The sequence below is a fragment of the Rutilus rutilus genome (genome assembly GCF_951802725.1).
Source record: "Rutilus rutilus genome assembly, chromosome: 9".
Taxonomy (NCBI): Eukaryota; Metazoa; Chordata; class Actinopteri; order Cypriniformes; family Leuciscidae; genus Rutilus; species Rutilus rutilus.
Genome location: NC_140223.1, coordinates 9307514 through 9324665, shown reverse-complemented (window position 1 = coordinate 9324665; position 17152 = coordinate 9307514). Strand labels below are relative to the sequence as shown.

At 38.3% G+C, this 17152-nt stretch overlaps 1 protein-coding gene across 1 annotated transcript in view; it reads left to right on the top strand.

Annotated features, from left to right (window-relative positions):
• Window positions 1-207: 207 nt before the first annotated feature.
• Window positions 208-17152, top strand: part of tiam1b (TIAM Rac1 associated GEF 1b) — an 86748-nt gene continuing 69803 nt past the window's right edge. Inside the window, 1 exon segment of the mRNA XM_084418648.1 lies at window positions 208-348. The gene's annotated coding sequence lies outside the window, so the exon portion shown is untranslated.

Genomic DNA, 17152 nt, shown 5'->3' with positions numbered 1-17152 from the left:
CTAAACCAAACCCTAACCCTATAGAAAGTACATATAGGTAATTATTATTACTCAGTACTTAAATATATAATTACAGTGTAACTAAGACACCTTAAAATAAAGTGTAACCGAATTATTATTTGTTCTAGTATTAATTAAACACACACACACACACGGTACCAACAAGTGTGTGCGCGCGCACCGGTAAGCTCTGGTGTTTCACGGGTACAGCGCGCGCGCTCCTCCCTTCAGCCGCGAGCTAAACACTAGAAGCGCGTGTGCTTGACAGGAGAGACGCGCTGGTTGCCATGATGTCTCGCATCAGCGCCAGTCACCACATACACAGAATACCATACGGAATGATGACAGGTATGTACACATACTAATACAAATTTGTAAATGAATGGCATTATTTTGTGTGGAATTGCGTTGAGGCGACACAAACGCTGATGCGCGTGACTGCGGCATCACTAGAGACCGCACGTGCTGGCCGCGAAATGTTAATTGACGCGCTGTAATTGTGTTTATCTAGACTGCATGAATGCCCATTACAAATGTCCCGAAAGCCGACTTTAGGTTGCTTTCAGTGATTCTCCTCTAACCGGGTTTGGTTCCCGCCCTGGTCAGCAATTTCTTATGGAAATTCTGTCATAATTAGAATTGAAAGCAACCCTAAACGGATCCTAATGGGAATTTCCAACATATTACAATAAGTAGGTATTTAAGACACAGTATCTCCAATGCCCGTGTGGAACATAACAAATTAAGAATCTTAAAACTTTCACTTTACCCTGTAATAACCCTTTTGAGGATTCATAATTTCTCCATTATGGTTCCAATTTTGATAGAAATAAATAGGAATCATTTACAGATTGCTTTAGAATGTTTCACTGTATGGAGTATGTTCTGGGAACATTATGGTTTTAAGTCAAATGAACCTTTAAATGAACCTTTACGAAACGTTCTGTTTTTTATTCAAAAACATTTGTTTTTGGTTCTGAAAAACAAAGCCTGAAATAACCTTTACAGAAGGTTTTTATTAGGTTGTCACACAAAAACCTGGTTTTACGTTAATTTATACTTGTAAAAACGTTAGGAGTTGTTTCCCAAAAATAACCAAACCAGAACCATATGGTAACATTATAGGAACGTTCTGTGTCCTGGGATGCTGGTAATTATGGGTTATGAGTTTTATTTTCTGCAGTCAGTCATACAGATGCGTTGGAGATGCATCAGATGTTTGTGCTCGTGTTATGAATTCATCTGCAGGATGTTCAGTCAATGCCAAGGGCATAAGCTCTCCCGTGACCCTGTCCTCACAGCCCAGAGCTCACTGTACTGCTGATTTTAAAACACAACCGTGACAATCCATCACTGCTGGTGTGTCATTGGAGGTTTTCCTCTAGAATAAACGTGGCTTCTCTTGGTGTGTGTGAAGGTCTGACCCCTGCTGTCTAGCATCTGGTGCATTGATGCTCAGAATATGTGCCACATGCTGACATGCACTAGATCGTCCCTCGTTAAATAGGCTATGTATGTTTTTGGTGCATTTCCGTTAATTGATTAAACGCATAAACAATACATAAAATTATAGTAGAGATTCGATCTGTTATGACATTTCAGTCTTCAATAGCATGATGTTAGGGTGTTAAGGGCGTTGCTAAGGTCTTCTGGGTAGTTGCTAGGTGGTTGCTTTCTGCCAAAGTCACAAAGCCAAGTCAGCAAGTTGCTTAAGTCAAAAGACTCCAAACACAAATTCTATGATATTCTAGTCTCTAAATATGGCTTCCTTCTATGGCACCTTTACTTCTGTTTTATCTGATTATAATAGTGACACTTGCATTAACTTGCTTTCACTACTAGTAATATACACTAGTGATATGGTCATGCAGGAGGATGACCTCAAGACAATATCTGGCCATTTTGAGATTGTCGACATTGGCCAATAATATGTTCTTGCTTGGTTGAGAAGTGATAATTCCCCAAAGACCTTAAAGGTGCAGTGAGCGATTTCTGAGAAACACTGTTGGTATTTGAAATCAACCCAAACACACACACCCCTCCTTTCATAGCTCCGCCCCCAAAATGCACGAAACATGCAGTGCAGGAGTGGATTTGTCTTTATCATAGCTGAAGCGAAGCAAAATAAAGCTTTGCGAAAAATAATGTGAAGATGATGAACGGACGACAAGGAAGAACAAAAAATTAACACACAGTGCACAAGAGTTTGTTAGTCGCCAGAAGCTCCAGACAAACTATAACACTCAAAACTGTCCTGCACTCATAGACGTAATTTGTGGGGTGGGACGGGTGGGACATGTCCCCACCACTTTTAGCCAGGGTCGATATTGTCCCCACTACTTTTTAAAACATCTCGCGGGACCAATTCTACAAATAAGTAAAACATCTCCAGTTAACTGGCAGACAGGCGCGGATTAATGTCCCCACATGTGCAGGGGCCTTGGATTGGCAAGACAATTTTTTATTTATTTTTTATTTACTTAAGTGTGAACAAAAAAAAGACCCTAATTGGCCCATAAGAAACAGTTTAAAAAAAACAAGGTGATTGGGTAGATGTGAATTGGCTATCCAATCAGCTGCTGCTGGTCAAATCATGTCAATCATTTTAATTGATGTCACTGCTATTGCTGGACCAGTTTAACTCCACATACTGTTGTGTTGATGGAGTTTATTGTCAAAACGTTCACTTTCTTCCGAGTCGACTATTAAACGAACAGCTCCACCAAAAACGTCACCGCGGGAGATGGCTTTGAAACGCACGGATAACATTACAAGAAACATAAACAACAAGGCTCGAAATTGCGACCATTTTAGTCGCATATGCTCCTGAAATTTAATCTGTGCGACCTAAAAATATATCTGGAAGCATTTGTGCGAGTGCAAATAATGGTTGTTGTGGTGCGACCTGTTTTCATTTCTCTACAAAACGTTCGCAAATTACTGCACAGTGTGTACCTTATGTGCGCTGATACGCGGTGGCCGGACCATCATTCTATCCAACGTTACATAACCAATCAAACTTCATCCTTAGTTCTTAACTTAAAAGCAGATTTTAGATTGGTTAATATTAGCTGTCAATCACTCCCACTCCCTTTCACTGCGCTCCGTTGTCACGTGACAGGGAGCTGACTACCGCGCGAAATTTAAAAGGCTGACTTGACGTTTACTTGACTGACAGAACAGCTGTTTCGGTGGTTGCCTAGCAAAATAAAAAACGCAGCGCACTGCTCGTTCTGTGTGATCGAACCTGAAAAACGCGTTTGGTGTGATCGGCTCCATAAGAGGGAAAATGAAACGAACGCTGACAGATTTCTTTTGTAAGCCGTCATCTAAAGAGGTGGAACACGCCAATGCTGATGTGTTTTTTTTTTTTTTTATATATATATAACAGTTATATTTTTATTATTAATATTAATACATAGCTTGTTTAGTTTTAGCTTATTTAGTTTGAGAGAGACAACAGCAAGTGGTGAGAGTTGAAATATGAAGGTATTTTGTTTCTTTGCTGTTTATAGTTACATTTGTTTTGGGGCTGTGGTGGCAGAGGATAATATTAATGATCGACCGATATTGGTTTTTTGATGGCTGATGCTGATGCCGATATCTTAGAGAGCAGGGTGGCCGATGGCCGATATAAAGCCGATATTTTTATATTTATTTATTTGAATCAATATTGAATAAATTAGAAATAAATTAGAAAACAAATCTTTAAAATAAACATGCTTTTATAAACTAAAAATAAACTCGCTCTCCTCCCCAATCATGAGTGGACACGCCCCCCTACTACTGATTGGCTCACTCTCTCTCCTCCTCCATCATGAGTGGACACGCCCCCTACTGCTGATTGGCTCCCTCTGCTCCCTCTTCTATGAGTGGACACGCCCCCTATTGCTGCTCGGTCTGATCCATTTTCAACAGCGTTTCTCAGAAATCGCCTACTGTACCTTTAATCAGTGTAGATGCCATATTGAAATTTAAGCAGATGAAACCAAAGCTGTGAGGGACACTTACCTCCTAGCACAGTGTAAACGTCCTTGATCACATCATGTCCAAAACTCACAACTTTCAGAACTGTTTTATGCAGTTTTTGTCTACTGAAAGACTTTTGGAAAGATGTTTCATCAGCCGAACAATCGTATTGTTGTTTAGCAACAGTACAATCCTTTGAACATCCCCCACAGCCTCATTTTCATTCCTGTCAGAAACTAAATATGGCTCTAAGATCTATTGGGTCAGCTCCAAAATCCAGTGATTGACCAATATATCTGTATATATCAATGCAGCAAAGACACAAGACAGTAAAAAATATACTCCATTAAAATGGAGACAAAGTCCCAAGCAGGACATGAAACCCCAGAGCGTTTGAACAGTACATGAGGTCGGTGGAGAACAGAGAGTGTTTAGTTAAAGATCGTTCAGTTGTAGCTTGATGTGTCTCTAGGGTAGAAAGACAACTCTCTCTCTCTCTCTCTCTCTCTCTCTCTCTCTCTCTCTCTCTCTCTCTCTCACAGTTCATTTCTGAGTTTAACAGGCTCTGCTCCACAGGAAATCTTTTTCCGACAGCCGATATGATCTCTGATGTTCTGAGAAGATTGAGAATGAGTGATGAAAAGCGTCAGAATGCATTGATATGCACCGATCATCCATATGCTAAAACAATCAGCTCTATAATCAGTACTCATTATTTAGTATTAGCTCAAGACTCACGCATACTTTATTTTAAATGCTAAATGGCCTTTTAAGTTTTTCACCTGTGCTTTATAAGGTCATTTGGAGTTTACAATCTTTTACATTTATGTCTGTCACCGTTGTCATGTTCCAGCCGTCGTGGATCTTCTTTATCTACACAATGTTTGCGTGCGGGCCTGTTGTGTGATTTGTGTTTTAATAGCACGGGTGATTGTACAGATCTTGACGTTTGTTTTGTGCCGTGATGAAGCATGCCAAGTGTAAGGGCTTCAAATATGCATATTTTAAATCTTCCCGACGTGAATTATTCATATCATACCCACGTCCACAGAATTGTTCATTCACACCAGAAATGGCCCTGAATAATTGGAGCACTGTTTTTGCTGAGACAGTTGGTTTTGTGTTTGTTTATAATAAGAGCAGCGGGATTCACCCGCCGCAAACGTTGTTTCTGACTCCATGTCAAGACAACAATTCTGAGGGAGTAGCGGGAATTATTCAGAGTTTAATGTTTTGTTTTTTTTTTTCGTTCTGAATTAAGAGTAAATTATAGATTTTTTCCATTTTTTAGATGTTTTGCTTCTGATTTATGACGTTCAACAAAGTCTTTAATCTCTTAAAAATGTTTAATCTCTGTATGGATACTAAGTTCTGTTGGTTTGTGATGTTTGCTAAGGATAGAATCATTATTAGTATTGCTTAAAGTTATGGACTGGAGTGCTATTGCTTAGTTAAACGTGCGATTTTTCCTCTGGCAAAGAATAAAATGGCAAAAGAATCCAGTAAATTTGCATTAAAGGAGAAAGGAGACCAGAATATCTGAAAGACGTGAGAGTGGACTTGGTTCATTAAGTTTCCAAGTTACCACCTCAGCAACCCCACAGCAAAATGCTAAAAAAAACTTGCTAGTAACTGCATAGCAACACTATAGCTTGGTTTGATTGAGTATGACCATGTTACTGTGTTTGGGTCTTGTCAGGATAGATCTGATATGCTGCTGCTGTTGATTAAAGCTGCTGCTGCAAAACTTTCCACTGCCAATAAAAACAACATGCTGCCGCTGTACAAGCACGCATGAATTAAACCCCGTAGCAGATCTAGGCAGGTGGAGCTAGGGAAGGTGGAGGCTTTTTGAATGTGCGCCGCAAACAATAGGCAAGAATTCGAATGCTGAGAAGCGAGCTCATTGGCTAACAAATACAGCGGGAACTAGGGCTGGACGATTTTGGAAAATAATCTAATTGCGATTTTTTTTACCAATATTGCGATTGCGATTTAATATGCGATTATTTTTTAAGCTCTTTATCTTTTCTATTATTCAACAAAAACAAGCAATAAATCATTGTAAAATAGGGAAGGGAATCTTTAGGCACCTCGTGAGCCGATCAATTAAAAAAAATTGATCATATTAATAAAACTTAAAATATTTAATTACATAATTATAAGTAGGCCTACTTATAATAATTACACATTAAAAAACTAAATTAATACAATTACATGTTAATAATTTTAACAAATATAGCTTCAAAACAAATAACAAAGAGGGAAAAAAATATTACAAGCAATAAACAAAGAGTGCTTTCAGTATTTAAGAGTAGGCTGTCTGAACGTTTTCATCTCTTTTGAAATTATAAGATGTGGTTTGTCCTGTCTGTTTAATAACTGACTGTGTCACATTAATTTCGCGTCATAAAAGCATTTTGAGATGCAAGTAGCCTACATTTAACCACGTAGACAGAGTCGCTCACAGCCGCATGCTCAAACGCTCTTCGCAAAGCGCACGTGAGTATTTGAAATTGAAAGCAGCTTCTGTCGGTGATTTTCATATTTTTAATATATAAGCCAACTGCATTCCAAGACATATGATGCCTTCGTAGAACATTTGTAAGTAAAATACCGGCGGGCGAGACCGCGCACTACAAAAGTAACATCACGCAGACCGCGCATCTCTCATATTTTGTGCAATGAAGCCCGCGAATGTCCTTGTAATTCGCTTAAACTTTTCCGAACTTTATTAACTTATTTCTCGTAAGGTTCGAGTGGTGTCGTGTGTGTGTGTGTGTGTGTGTGTGTGTGTGTGTGTGTGTGTGTGTGTGTGTGTGTGTGAGAGAGACAGAGGAATTAGAAGCAAGCAGAATACGGTTGTTATGCACACGCGTCATCACGTATCTGTGTTTAAAACTAAGCTCAGACATAAATCTGAAATTATCTTAATCGATACAGAATCGTTGGAGAGAATCTATAACACAATATCACATAAATTAAACATAAACTGTTATTTCCTGTAGCCAGGTCTGTATGTGTCGCGTGCCAAGTTGATGTTTCATCTGCAATACAGACTTGTTTACTCTCGCGTGTCACTTGACCAGACTATAATCGCAGCTTTGCGGTTAAAAAAATCGCATTTCATCATATCGCGATATTATCGCAAATGCAATTAATCGTTCAGCCCTAGCGGGAACCAATCAGCTGTGCCTTATAGAGAATGAAGTGATTGCAAGCTAATTGAGTTTCATGACAACTTTGTATTTGTGTGTTTAACTTTATCTTCATCAATCATTGTTGCCGGTGACTCATTTGTGGAGTTGTGTTTGCTCAGGAAATTAAGCAATAATTTCTGAGGTTAAACGCTGGCTTGAGTCCAGGCTTAAATTAATTTGAAATACTTGCAGCTTTGCATGGAGGGAGTCCAGACAACATGCCCACTTGTGTGAGATAAACAAACTGCTCAAGAATGATTTTGTTGCTTCAAATGGCTCTTTGTGCGTAACTCATCTTTATTGCTTTAATCACGGGCTTATGGCCAGAAATGTCTTGTGAGTGTTGTTTGCATCTTCTGTGGAGAACAAGAGATCACTTCTTCCTTCTCATGCATATAATAATGTCTGCTTATTTGATAATGTCGGGTTGTTTTAACTAAATATACGTTGTGTAATCAGATTATCTGTGTTGGGTTTCCCATGCTTGGACATATGTCCGTCTCTCAGAGGATTGGTTTTGACCATGTCATGCAGTGCACAAAACCCAGCCCTGAAAGATTGTTATTGAATTATCATAAGGCTGTCTGTCTCCACACTTATTTACAATCTGTGTGTCCTTCTTTTTTTTACAGCAGCAAAACCACATAAACAAGGGCAGAAATGTCTCTGGAAATGTTGTTGACCACTTAAGTTTTTTTTTTTTTGTAAAACTCATATTTTATTTATATTATATTTATATTAATATTTATAGTCTGATATGACAGATCATCTTTTAAATGAAAATCAAGATTAAATTATGTATGTGAATTTTAAGTGTTATTTTAAGTGGTGCTATAAGTAAGTCACCTTTCCAAACTATTTTTAATAACCTTTCTTTCAGTAGTTCATATTAATTATTAAAAATATAATTAGGTCTATATAAATGTAATTAATATATTATTATATATATTTTTTAACATATTTTTGAGCTATTAAATCTTAAAATACTGTAAGATGTATAATATGATTATGTAATATATTACATATATTTCATATATTTATATTGAATTGAATATATTAATTTAAGTGACAATATGTTTTTTAGTTACTACATCTTAAAAATGTCACATATATATTAAATATGTAATATATTTATATCATACTGAATGTTAACTTTTATTATAAATATAAATGATATATTATTTTATATATTTTTAGTTCTTAAAAAAATACATATATAATACACAAATTATAATATGATGCATGTAACATATTTATAATGTGTTTAATTGTCAAAACTGATGTGGTAGTTCACAGAATGAAGATGATGAAGATCAAATGGTAACTTTCTTTAATAAACACGAAGATAACGCATAGATGAAGGCACAGAGAATGATCACATAAACTACTCGCACTTCAGACGAGAACTGACAATGAACTGAACGAGACGGAGTATAAATACACAGGGCACTTAAAGACAGACAGCTGAACGTAATCAGTAAACGATGAGTTAATTAAGACTAAACTGAACTGAAGCACCTGAAACAAACACACGGGAATGCAACTAATACAAAACACAACATAATACTCACATTAATGCATTAAATACATAAATGCAATTCTTTTAATCAACCAATGCGATAACCAAAAAATGAAGGGTGCTCTGATCAGGATTTTTGGGGCCGATCTCCGATAACTGCAAGCAGCATTGGCCGATATCGATGACCGTAACGATCACCAAAATAAATAATAATGCATGATAACGAAGCATATATATATATTTGTTTTCATAAATAAAGCATTTTTAGCTGCGCATAGAAAAATAGTTTTTGTATCATCTGATCGGCTCTTCATGCGGCCTTTATAGTGACCACCAACCAATCAAACTATATAAAATGTAGTCTGATATATCGGTCAGTCACTACTAAAACCGCCTCCACTTCACGTTCTTCTCGTCGTGAGTCTGCTTTTCTGGTTTGTGAGCTGTTATTCTGGACGATGTGAACCGTGTGGAGTTGGACTCTCACCAGTCCTCATGGCTCATTGGTTTGTCCTAGATACTTGGGGCTTAAGATGACCCACTTAGATGCTTTTACTCATTGTGTTTCTGTCTGTGCAGCAACACAACACGTGAAATATGTATTACAATACACCTGCTCTCATATTTCACTGACTCGCAATGGTTCCCTATACAGCAGGCTTTAGTTTACCGTGAATGTGAAACTCCGCCTGATTGGCTGCTTTCTCTGCACTTGCACCTCTGATTGGTTCTGATCTGTTTTCAATTGGTTCGATTGATGTTTTGAAGCATTCATCTCCGTGCACTCTAGTCCAGGAGAGGACAGATGTGAAGTTAGCTTTGCATAATTGACCATGCATCTTTATTTTAGCCAGTAATGGATGCTGGGAAGGAGAAGGACGGCTGCTGAGCCAGAGACACGCACGTCTGCACATGCGGGGGGTCTCGGATTCACATGGATGGGTTCTAATCCTGATAAATATGAAGGATGAATCGTCTGGAGGGGTGACTCCAGCTCACGGCTCTGACACCGGGAATGACTCAGCATTCCCAGCCTCCATTACAACGGCACTACGGCTGATGGGGAAGCTGAAAGTGGGTCTGTAAGCCCAGACGTTCAGAGTAAACTTATAAACCAGGGCCATCCATCAATGCTGTTAATTATGCAGGAGATAAATGATCCTCGTAACTTTAGCATGACAGAGGACAGCTGCTGAGGAGAAATGTCACGGTGAAGCTACGAGCTTAGCATATCCAGCCTTATCTGAGATCTGATACATGAGTAAATACACGAGCACACGTTATTGTCAGCTTGATGTGATTGTGTTTCAGATCGCAGATGCTCCCATTGAAATTAAACTCTTTGTTCTTGGTGTGAACTGGCTATAACTGGAATTATTTTGCTTGGAGAATTAAAAGGCTTTGGGTCAGTCAATTATTATTATTTTTATATGAAATTATGCTTTTATTCTGCATCGATGCATTAAATAGATGGAAAAATCCAAATAAACGTTCTCTTTTTTATTATTTATCAAAGAATCCTGAAAAAAATGAATCAGTTTCCACAAAAATATTAACCAGTACAACTGTTTTCAACATTGATAATTATATAATTATATTAATAATTCTTCTTAAGCAGCAAATCAGCATATTATACTGATTTCTGAAGGATCATGTGACACTGAAGACTGGAGTAATGATGCTGATCACTGGAATAAATTACATTTTACAATATATTCACAAAGAAAATACCTATATCAAATTGTAATAATATTTCACAATATTACTATTTTTACTGTATTTGTATCAAATAAATGCAGCCTTAGTGAGCTTTTTATCAAAAGCTTTATAAAATGTCTTACCATCCCCAAACTTATTAATTTATTTAATTAGTTTAATAAATATATATAGATTAAAAAAATAAAAATAATCAGAAAATGCTCAGAAACTAGTTTTTAAGATAAAGATTTCACAGACAGTGAAAGAATGATATTTGAATTTCATAATAACAATTAAAATAAATAATATTTATATTTTATATTATATTTTAGTATACCATGAATTATATCAGATGTAAGTCACAGGGACACACATAAAGAACACAAACAGGAGTTTCCTGAGAATGACCCTGATGCTTTCACATAGTTTTATCTTTTTTTTATACATTGCACAGATTTTTCCTCTACAATCAGCACATTAACAATTGTTTATTTGAGGGAATGAGTGATTTTGCTAAATCAGCTGTTGCTGTGCGTGTGTTTTCTGGATGGCCTGAGCGGACGGACATTGCCTGTCCCTCAGTTCAACCCTGGCCGTGTTCACACTTAATAAATATAAAGCACAAAGATTGTCAGTGGGCTTGTGAGAAGCATTTGGCACAAATGTGTAAATGCATCATTGCTTTTGTGGGACAGTTTGATTTGCCCTTTTCCTTTGCAAAACAAAGACGCTTATTAATTTTACAATACTATATTCAAGGAATTATTCATCCAAAAATCATTATTTTCTCACCCTGCTGTTATCTTCTCCATGCAACACCGGAGGAATAGTCTTAAAATTTGGAGGTAGTTGGGAGTGAGCATGTCTTCAAAAAGACCACTTCAAAAACATCCAGTTTTGGCATGGGTCAACTGTTCCTTTTAAAACACAAAAATGTCGTCCCAGAGCCTCAGCAGACATGCAAGACCTCAAAACCACTCATCAGAACAAGTTCGCCTTTGTCCCGCCACGCTGCGGAGTAATTAGTGTGCAGTAATGCAGCCCAAAGTCACGTGACCCGCAGGAACGCCCCCCCTGCCCTGGAGATAATCAAATGTGTGCAATCATGATTATGGCAGAAGATCAGCCCGCCTCACGCCAACATATCCTCGTAACTGAGCGTTTACGTGACATGTTCTGGCTGGTTTGCATTCATAACGACAGACTCGTTTGATGTATATTGGAGAGAAGGAGAAGAAAGAGATGAGATGGAGTCTGCTGGGGATCTTCACTAATGATCTCCAGTGTGCTCCGGCCAATCCCTTTCATCTGGTCCGTATTACTCATCCTGACTCTTTGTTGTTTCACATCGAGCCTAGCAGGACTTTAATAAATATTTCTTTTTCTTCTTAAGCCCTAATTGAACTGAGGTAGGTACACGTCTTCTACTCCATGCTCATGTGCCAGAGATGGAAAGAGGGAAGATCAGATCCTACTAAGCCAACATGCCTGGTATTAATTAGGGATTTGCACTAGAATCTTGTATATTGAAGGTACATATTCAGCAGCTGATGTTTCCCTGATATAAGAATCCTACAGGTTCAGTCCAGGGTTTCTGGATCATCCGAGTCATCCTTTCAATCTTTTCAGACTCTCAGCCAATCAGGGACCACTGTTCATGATATTCGTTGTATAATGTTAACAAACATCGCTATTCTAAATGGGTGGGTAAAAAGCATAATATTTACATAAATGTACACACTACCATTCAGTGGTTTAGGGTTGGTGTGGTTGTTTTTGAAAGAAGTCTCTTATACTCATCAAGACTGCATTTATTTGATCAAAAATACAGTAAAGACAGTAATATTGTGAAATGTTATCATTGCAATTTAGAATTACTGTTTTCTATTTGAATATATATTTCAAATATAATTTATTCGTGTGATCAAAGGCGAATTTTCAGCATCGTTACTCCAGTCTTCAGTGTCACATGATCTTTCAGAAATCATTCTGCATCCAAAATCGAATACTTCCTTACTATATTGTAAGCGAAAAACTGTACACTAAAAGAGTAGTATGTCTGAAAACAATATGCGAAAAGTCGGATGACCTTCTACTTCCGGCAAATTTCTGAAGTGCACATTCGATGGATGCTTTACTATCCCATGAGGCCACGGGAGAGGATTTATGAATGGCAGTGAAGCGATGCAACTGATGCTGGTTGATCACGTGACAGTAACAACATGGCGGATGTAATACATTCGAACTTCATTTTTACTACCCTATAGACCTTATGTAGCCCCGCCCCTTTTCAGCGCTGCGCTCGTTGTCTTTTGACTTCCGGTCTATATTTTCATGAATGAACGGCTCGTTTTAAAATCTTCCCGGTAGACTGACATTTGTTTAGTCATCTGTTTTAAACATTACAGTCCTCATGATAACTTTCGTTAACTTTACATTAAGTAAATCCACTTCAAAAGCTAATTACTCCTGGACAGCAATGCCATAGAAATATACAGAGCGACCGCAAAACGGAAGTTAAAAGACAATATTCTAAAGATGGCAGCGCCCTCGTTTCTCTGGAGCATACGGTCTATAGAAGATACTTTTTTAACGGTCGCAAAGTAAATTCAAATTCAAATGTAGTACCTACTCAGACATTATGAGATTTCGGACCATGTCCTAATCAGACACAATGCGAGGCCAAAATCACAACCAATCAGAAGAGCATGTGGGCGGAGTCAAGTGTTCTGCACTTGCAACAAAATGGAAAAGAACATAAAATACATACCGAGTGACTGAAACGGTCTTTGTCATAGAATACACTTGTTTGTTCACATTGAGTTGACAGTTTGAACATTCTTGTTTTCTTTAGTTTGCTTTTAAGATCTGAGGTGAACTATCCATTGTCGCTTTCAGTACTGCTAGAAAGGCCACTAAACTGATATTCAAACTCACGTTAGACGCTTTTAACATTAAATAAAACACATAAACAGTACCTTAGATAATCATTGCCATACTTTGTAGGCTACATGTCGTTGTTCCAGCCACGACGTAGCAAAAATAGAAACCATTTCCCAAAGTAGAATCATCACGTATCGCAGTTGCGGCCGGTTAGGAGAAAAACTATGAAAAGACGCCTTTTATTCTGTGTCCCGGCGACATGTTGTAATGTGCTGATTTCCTGCACAAGAAACGTTCTCAATATTGAAATCATTTGTGTGTTTTTTTAGGATTCTTTGATTAATAGAAAGTTAAAAAGAACAGCATTTATTTGAAAATAAATCTTTTGTAACATTAAAATATCTTTACTGTCACTTTTGGTTGATTTAATGCAGTTAATTATGCCGATTCAGACTACACGATTTTACCTTGATTTTGGCACGATCCATTTGACGTAGGTTGTCGTGGGGATTCGTAAACGACAATAGGCGTCGGGACGCAAGAATCGGTCGTTTTATCTCGTATAATGTGTCATAGTTTACGACAACCGAAGCCGCATCTGTGATGCTTCACAACGTCGAGACAGAAAGGCTAGCATGCTTAAGTTTTTTCGGTCTTCCACGACAGTGTCCGTCACATCTGTGACACTGACCAATAGCAGCACAGCAGCTCTTCCGTACACAGCTTTCAAACATGCTGAAACGAAAGAGAGATGATAGTATTGGTGCAATGAGGAAAGATTCATGGAGCTTTGGCAGCACTTCTGCCGTTATGATGTTTCCTCGAGGGACTATGACACAGTGGAAAAAAGATAAACAATAGCAGAGGTGTTTTTAGCAACCCGGTGAGTCGGCTACTTTTATTTTTACTACTTGCTAAAAATAAAAAACTATATTTTACCTCAAGTTCTCATACTGTCCTCTTCGTGCAATCTGGGACTGTGTCCACTGTAAGGTTTTCTTTCTTTTTAGAGCTTTTCTGACGACAAGACATCCAGTGCAAAACACACAGCTGTTTGTTTGTTTGTTTGTTTACACTCACGTAGTCGACAGTTCCGCCTTCTCGATGACATCACACACCTCGTTAAAGGTGGCACGCGATAATTTGTCAGGAAGCGATGTGGAGTGTGACTTTTTTTATCAATGACATGTTATAGGCGACAATATCGCATAATATGACTCAGTGACTATCGTAACAGACACAAATATTGTGTAGTCTGAACCTGGAATTAATTGCATAAAATTTTCATAAAATCTTTCTTATCCCCAACTTTTGAATGGTAACTTTAGAACAAATCTTGAAAAATTTTGAAATCCTTATATTTTCCACAGATCCTCTGCCGTACCTTCATGGACCCGGCTGTATTATGGTTGACTATTGACTACAGGTACTTTTAACGTTCTCTTACTTTTTTCTTTTTTACCAGTTTTAAATAGACAGATATAGCAGAAAATGATAAGAAATGTTTGGGAAAAGTCACAGGCTGGACTCGAACCTGCACCACGTGCACTATGTTTAACTGCTGCACCACAGCTCAAACTGTTCATTAATAATTAACCATCGCTATTATTCATAGCCAGAGCTAGGGTAATGCTAAGTGTTGTGCACTTTCCACACCAATTATTTAACAGGCATTAATGGCTGTGTTTCCATCCACCTATTTTTATGCATATTTTAGGATATCACATGAAAAGTGCTGGATGGAAAGATGCACACTTCTAAAAAATGTGCATACAAACGTATGTGTTTAATTGAGCCGGATCCTTTTTTCATCCAATATAAAGTACATGTGCATAAATTACGATGAAAACGCATGTACCGAATAAATCCCTCGATGCGCAACAAATGACTTTTCCCCAGCAGTGGATGTGATTGGATCAGTCGCATCACAACATCTCAAATGTTGGTTTGATCATTCTGAAACGCCTGAGCCAAAGTCTCTCATCAGAGTGATTTGGTTTAATTCCCTCCCAGAAACGTCTCACATGACTGTGTTCCCAAACATCAGCATCCGAACACAAGATAACATGACAGCGTTTGTTGCGTTTCATCCGTGCGTTTTGAGACACGAGACAGTTGTGATGTGGGGGAAAAGAGCCACAGTTTCTTCTCCAATTGCAGGTACAATTTAGCCAGGGAAAACCCAGACAACTTCCGGCAAATTTAGATTTGCTCTTCAAGTAGTCTGGCAAAGAGCTCATTCAAGCCCATTTCTAATCCGTCGAAATCGCGGCACCAGTCAGAAATGTTGGGGCGGGCTTTACACAATGACGATCGCTCTGATTGGTTTTAGGTCTATCCAATTGCGCCCAGAGGCATTTGAGCGACGTCCGTTGGTGAAGCGCACCAAATTTTAAATTATATTCAAATTGCAAACAAATGAGGGGACAGTCTCCATGAAAGACCCCCTGGCAGATGAACATGCTACTGCATTTCTCTCCGAAACGGTAGGAAATTAAATTAGATTTAATAGAGGATTTTAACTGTGACAAGATGATTGACAGGGCAGTTTACGTGACAGGATGCACGCGACAGATCTGTCCGATAAAGATGACGAAGTAGTATGTCCCAAAGTATTGCCTACTTTTTTGCTACACATTCAAAAGTAAATACCTTTTCTTCACAAAAAGAGTACATACTTTTATGGCGTAGTGTAACTTAGGCGAATCGGGACGCAGCATATGGTTTTACACGATGACGATCGCTCTGATTGGTTTTAGGTCTATCCAATTGCGCCCAGAGGCATTTGAGCGACGTCCGTTGGTGACGCCCCTTTGGAAATGAGTTATTAATGAAGCTTTGCCAGACCATAACTCAGTTACTACTGAGAATGGTCTGGTTTTAACCAGGCTAGGTACAATTCCGATATTGTGCACCAATTTTCAAGGAAGTGATGATATTGTTCTCTTAAACCCATGGGATGGAAAGCTGCTTTACTCCCAAATGTTTTATGTGATATTCCAATATTGTTCACAAGTTAAATTAGCAAAATTGAATGGAAACATATAGCTTATGATTACTCGGAATTGTTCAACAAATCAAGTATTTCTAAGCGTTTAGAATCATCATTTTCATCTGCTGGTTGATTAAAAAAAATGTGCCTTCATAGAATGGCGCCATGAACTTATCACAGGATTACTTGATAAGCCGAGACATATAAATCATAAAAACCAAACAAACACTTGCGGTCACATGAGAGCTGCAGTATTTCTCATCTGTCATGTTTTACAATCAGACAAAAATGTGATTCCCAAGTCACATCATGTTTCTGTGTACCTTTATTCAAAGCCAGGCTATTGTTTTCAGCGTTATGAATATGTATTGCCTTCGAGCGCGATTCCAAAGAGCTGTGAGCAAATTTGGAGTGTGTTTCCTTGCAGCTGGCGTGTCGACGATTTCAAATGAAAATCCCAGTTAGGCTGCTAGCTTTAGCGTTCGGCTTATAAGCCTCTCTCTTGGGTCATTGTAGAAATGTTGTGGATTCGTGAACAGCAGACGCTGGAGAACGGGTTGAGATGTAAAACAGCTTCTCTGTGGGAACAGTGATGTTTGTTGTGTCTCTGACGGGAACGCTTCATTGAATTCCTCTGTGGCGGACTTCAGAAAAGGCTAATGCAAACATGACAGTCGGGGAGGGTGAAGTCCCTGAGCGTAATTGAAAGCGACACGTGTCGTCTCAGTTTGAAGGAGGACATCATGTCCTTTTTTATCGTGGTTTGCTGATCTGGCTGGTTTGTTAAGGTCTAGCAATCATATGAAAGAGCATTTAGCGTAATGGTGCTTAGTTTCATACTATATGTGACCCTGGATCACAAAACCAGTCACAAGTCGCACGGGTATATTT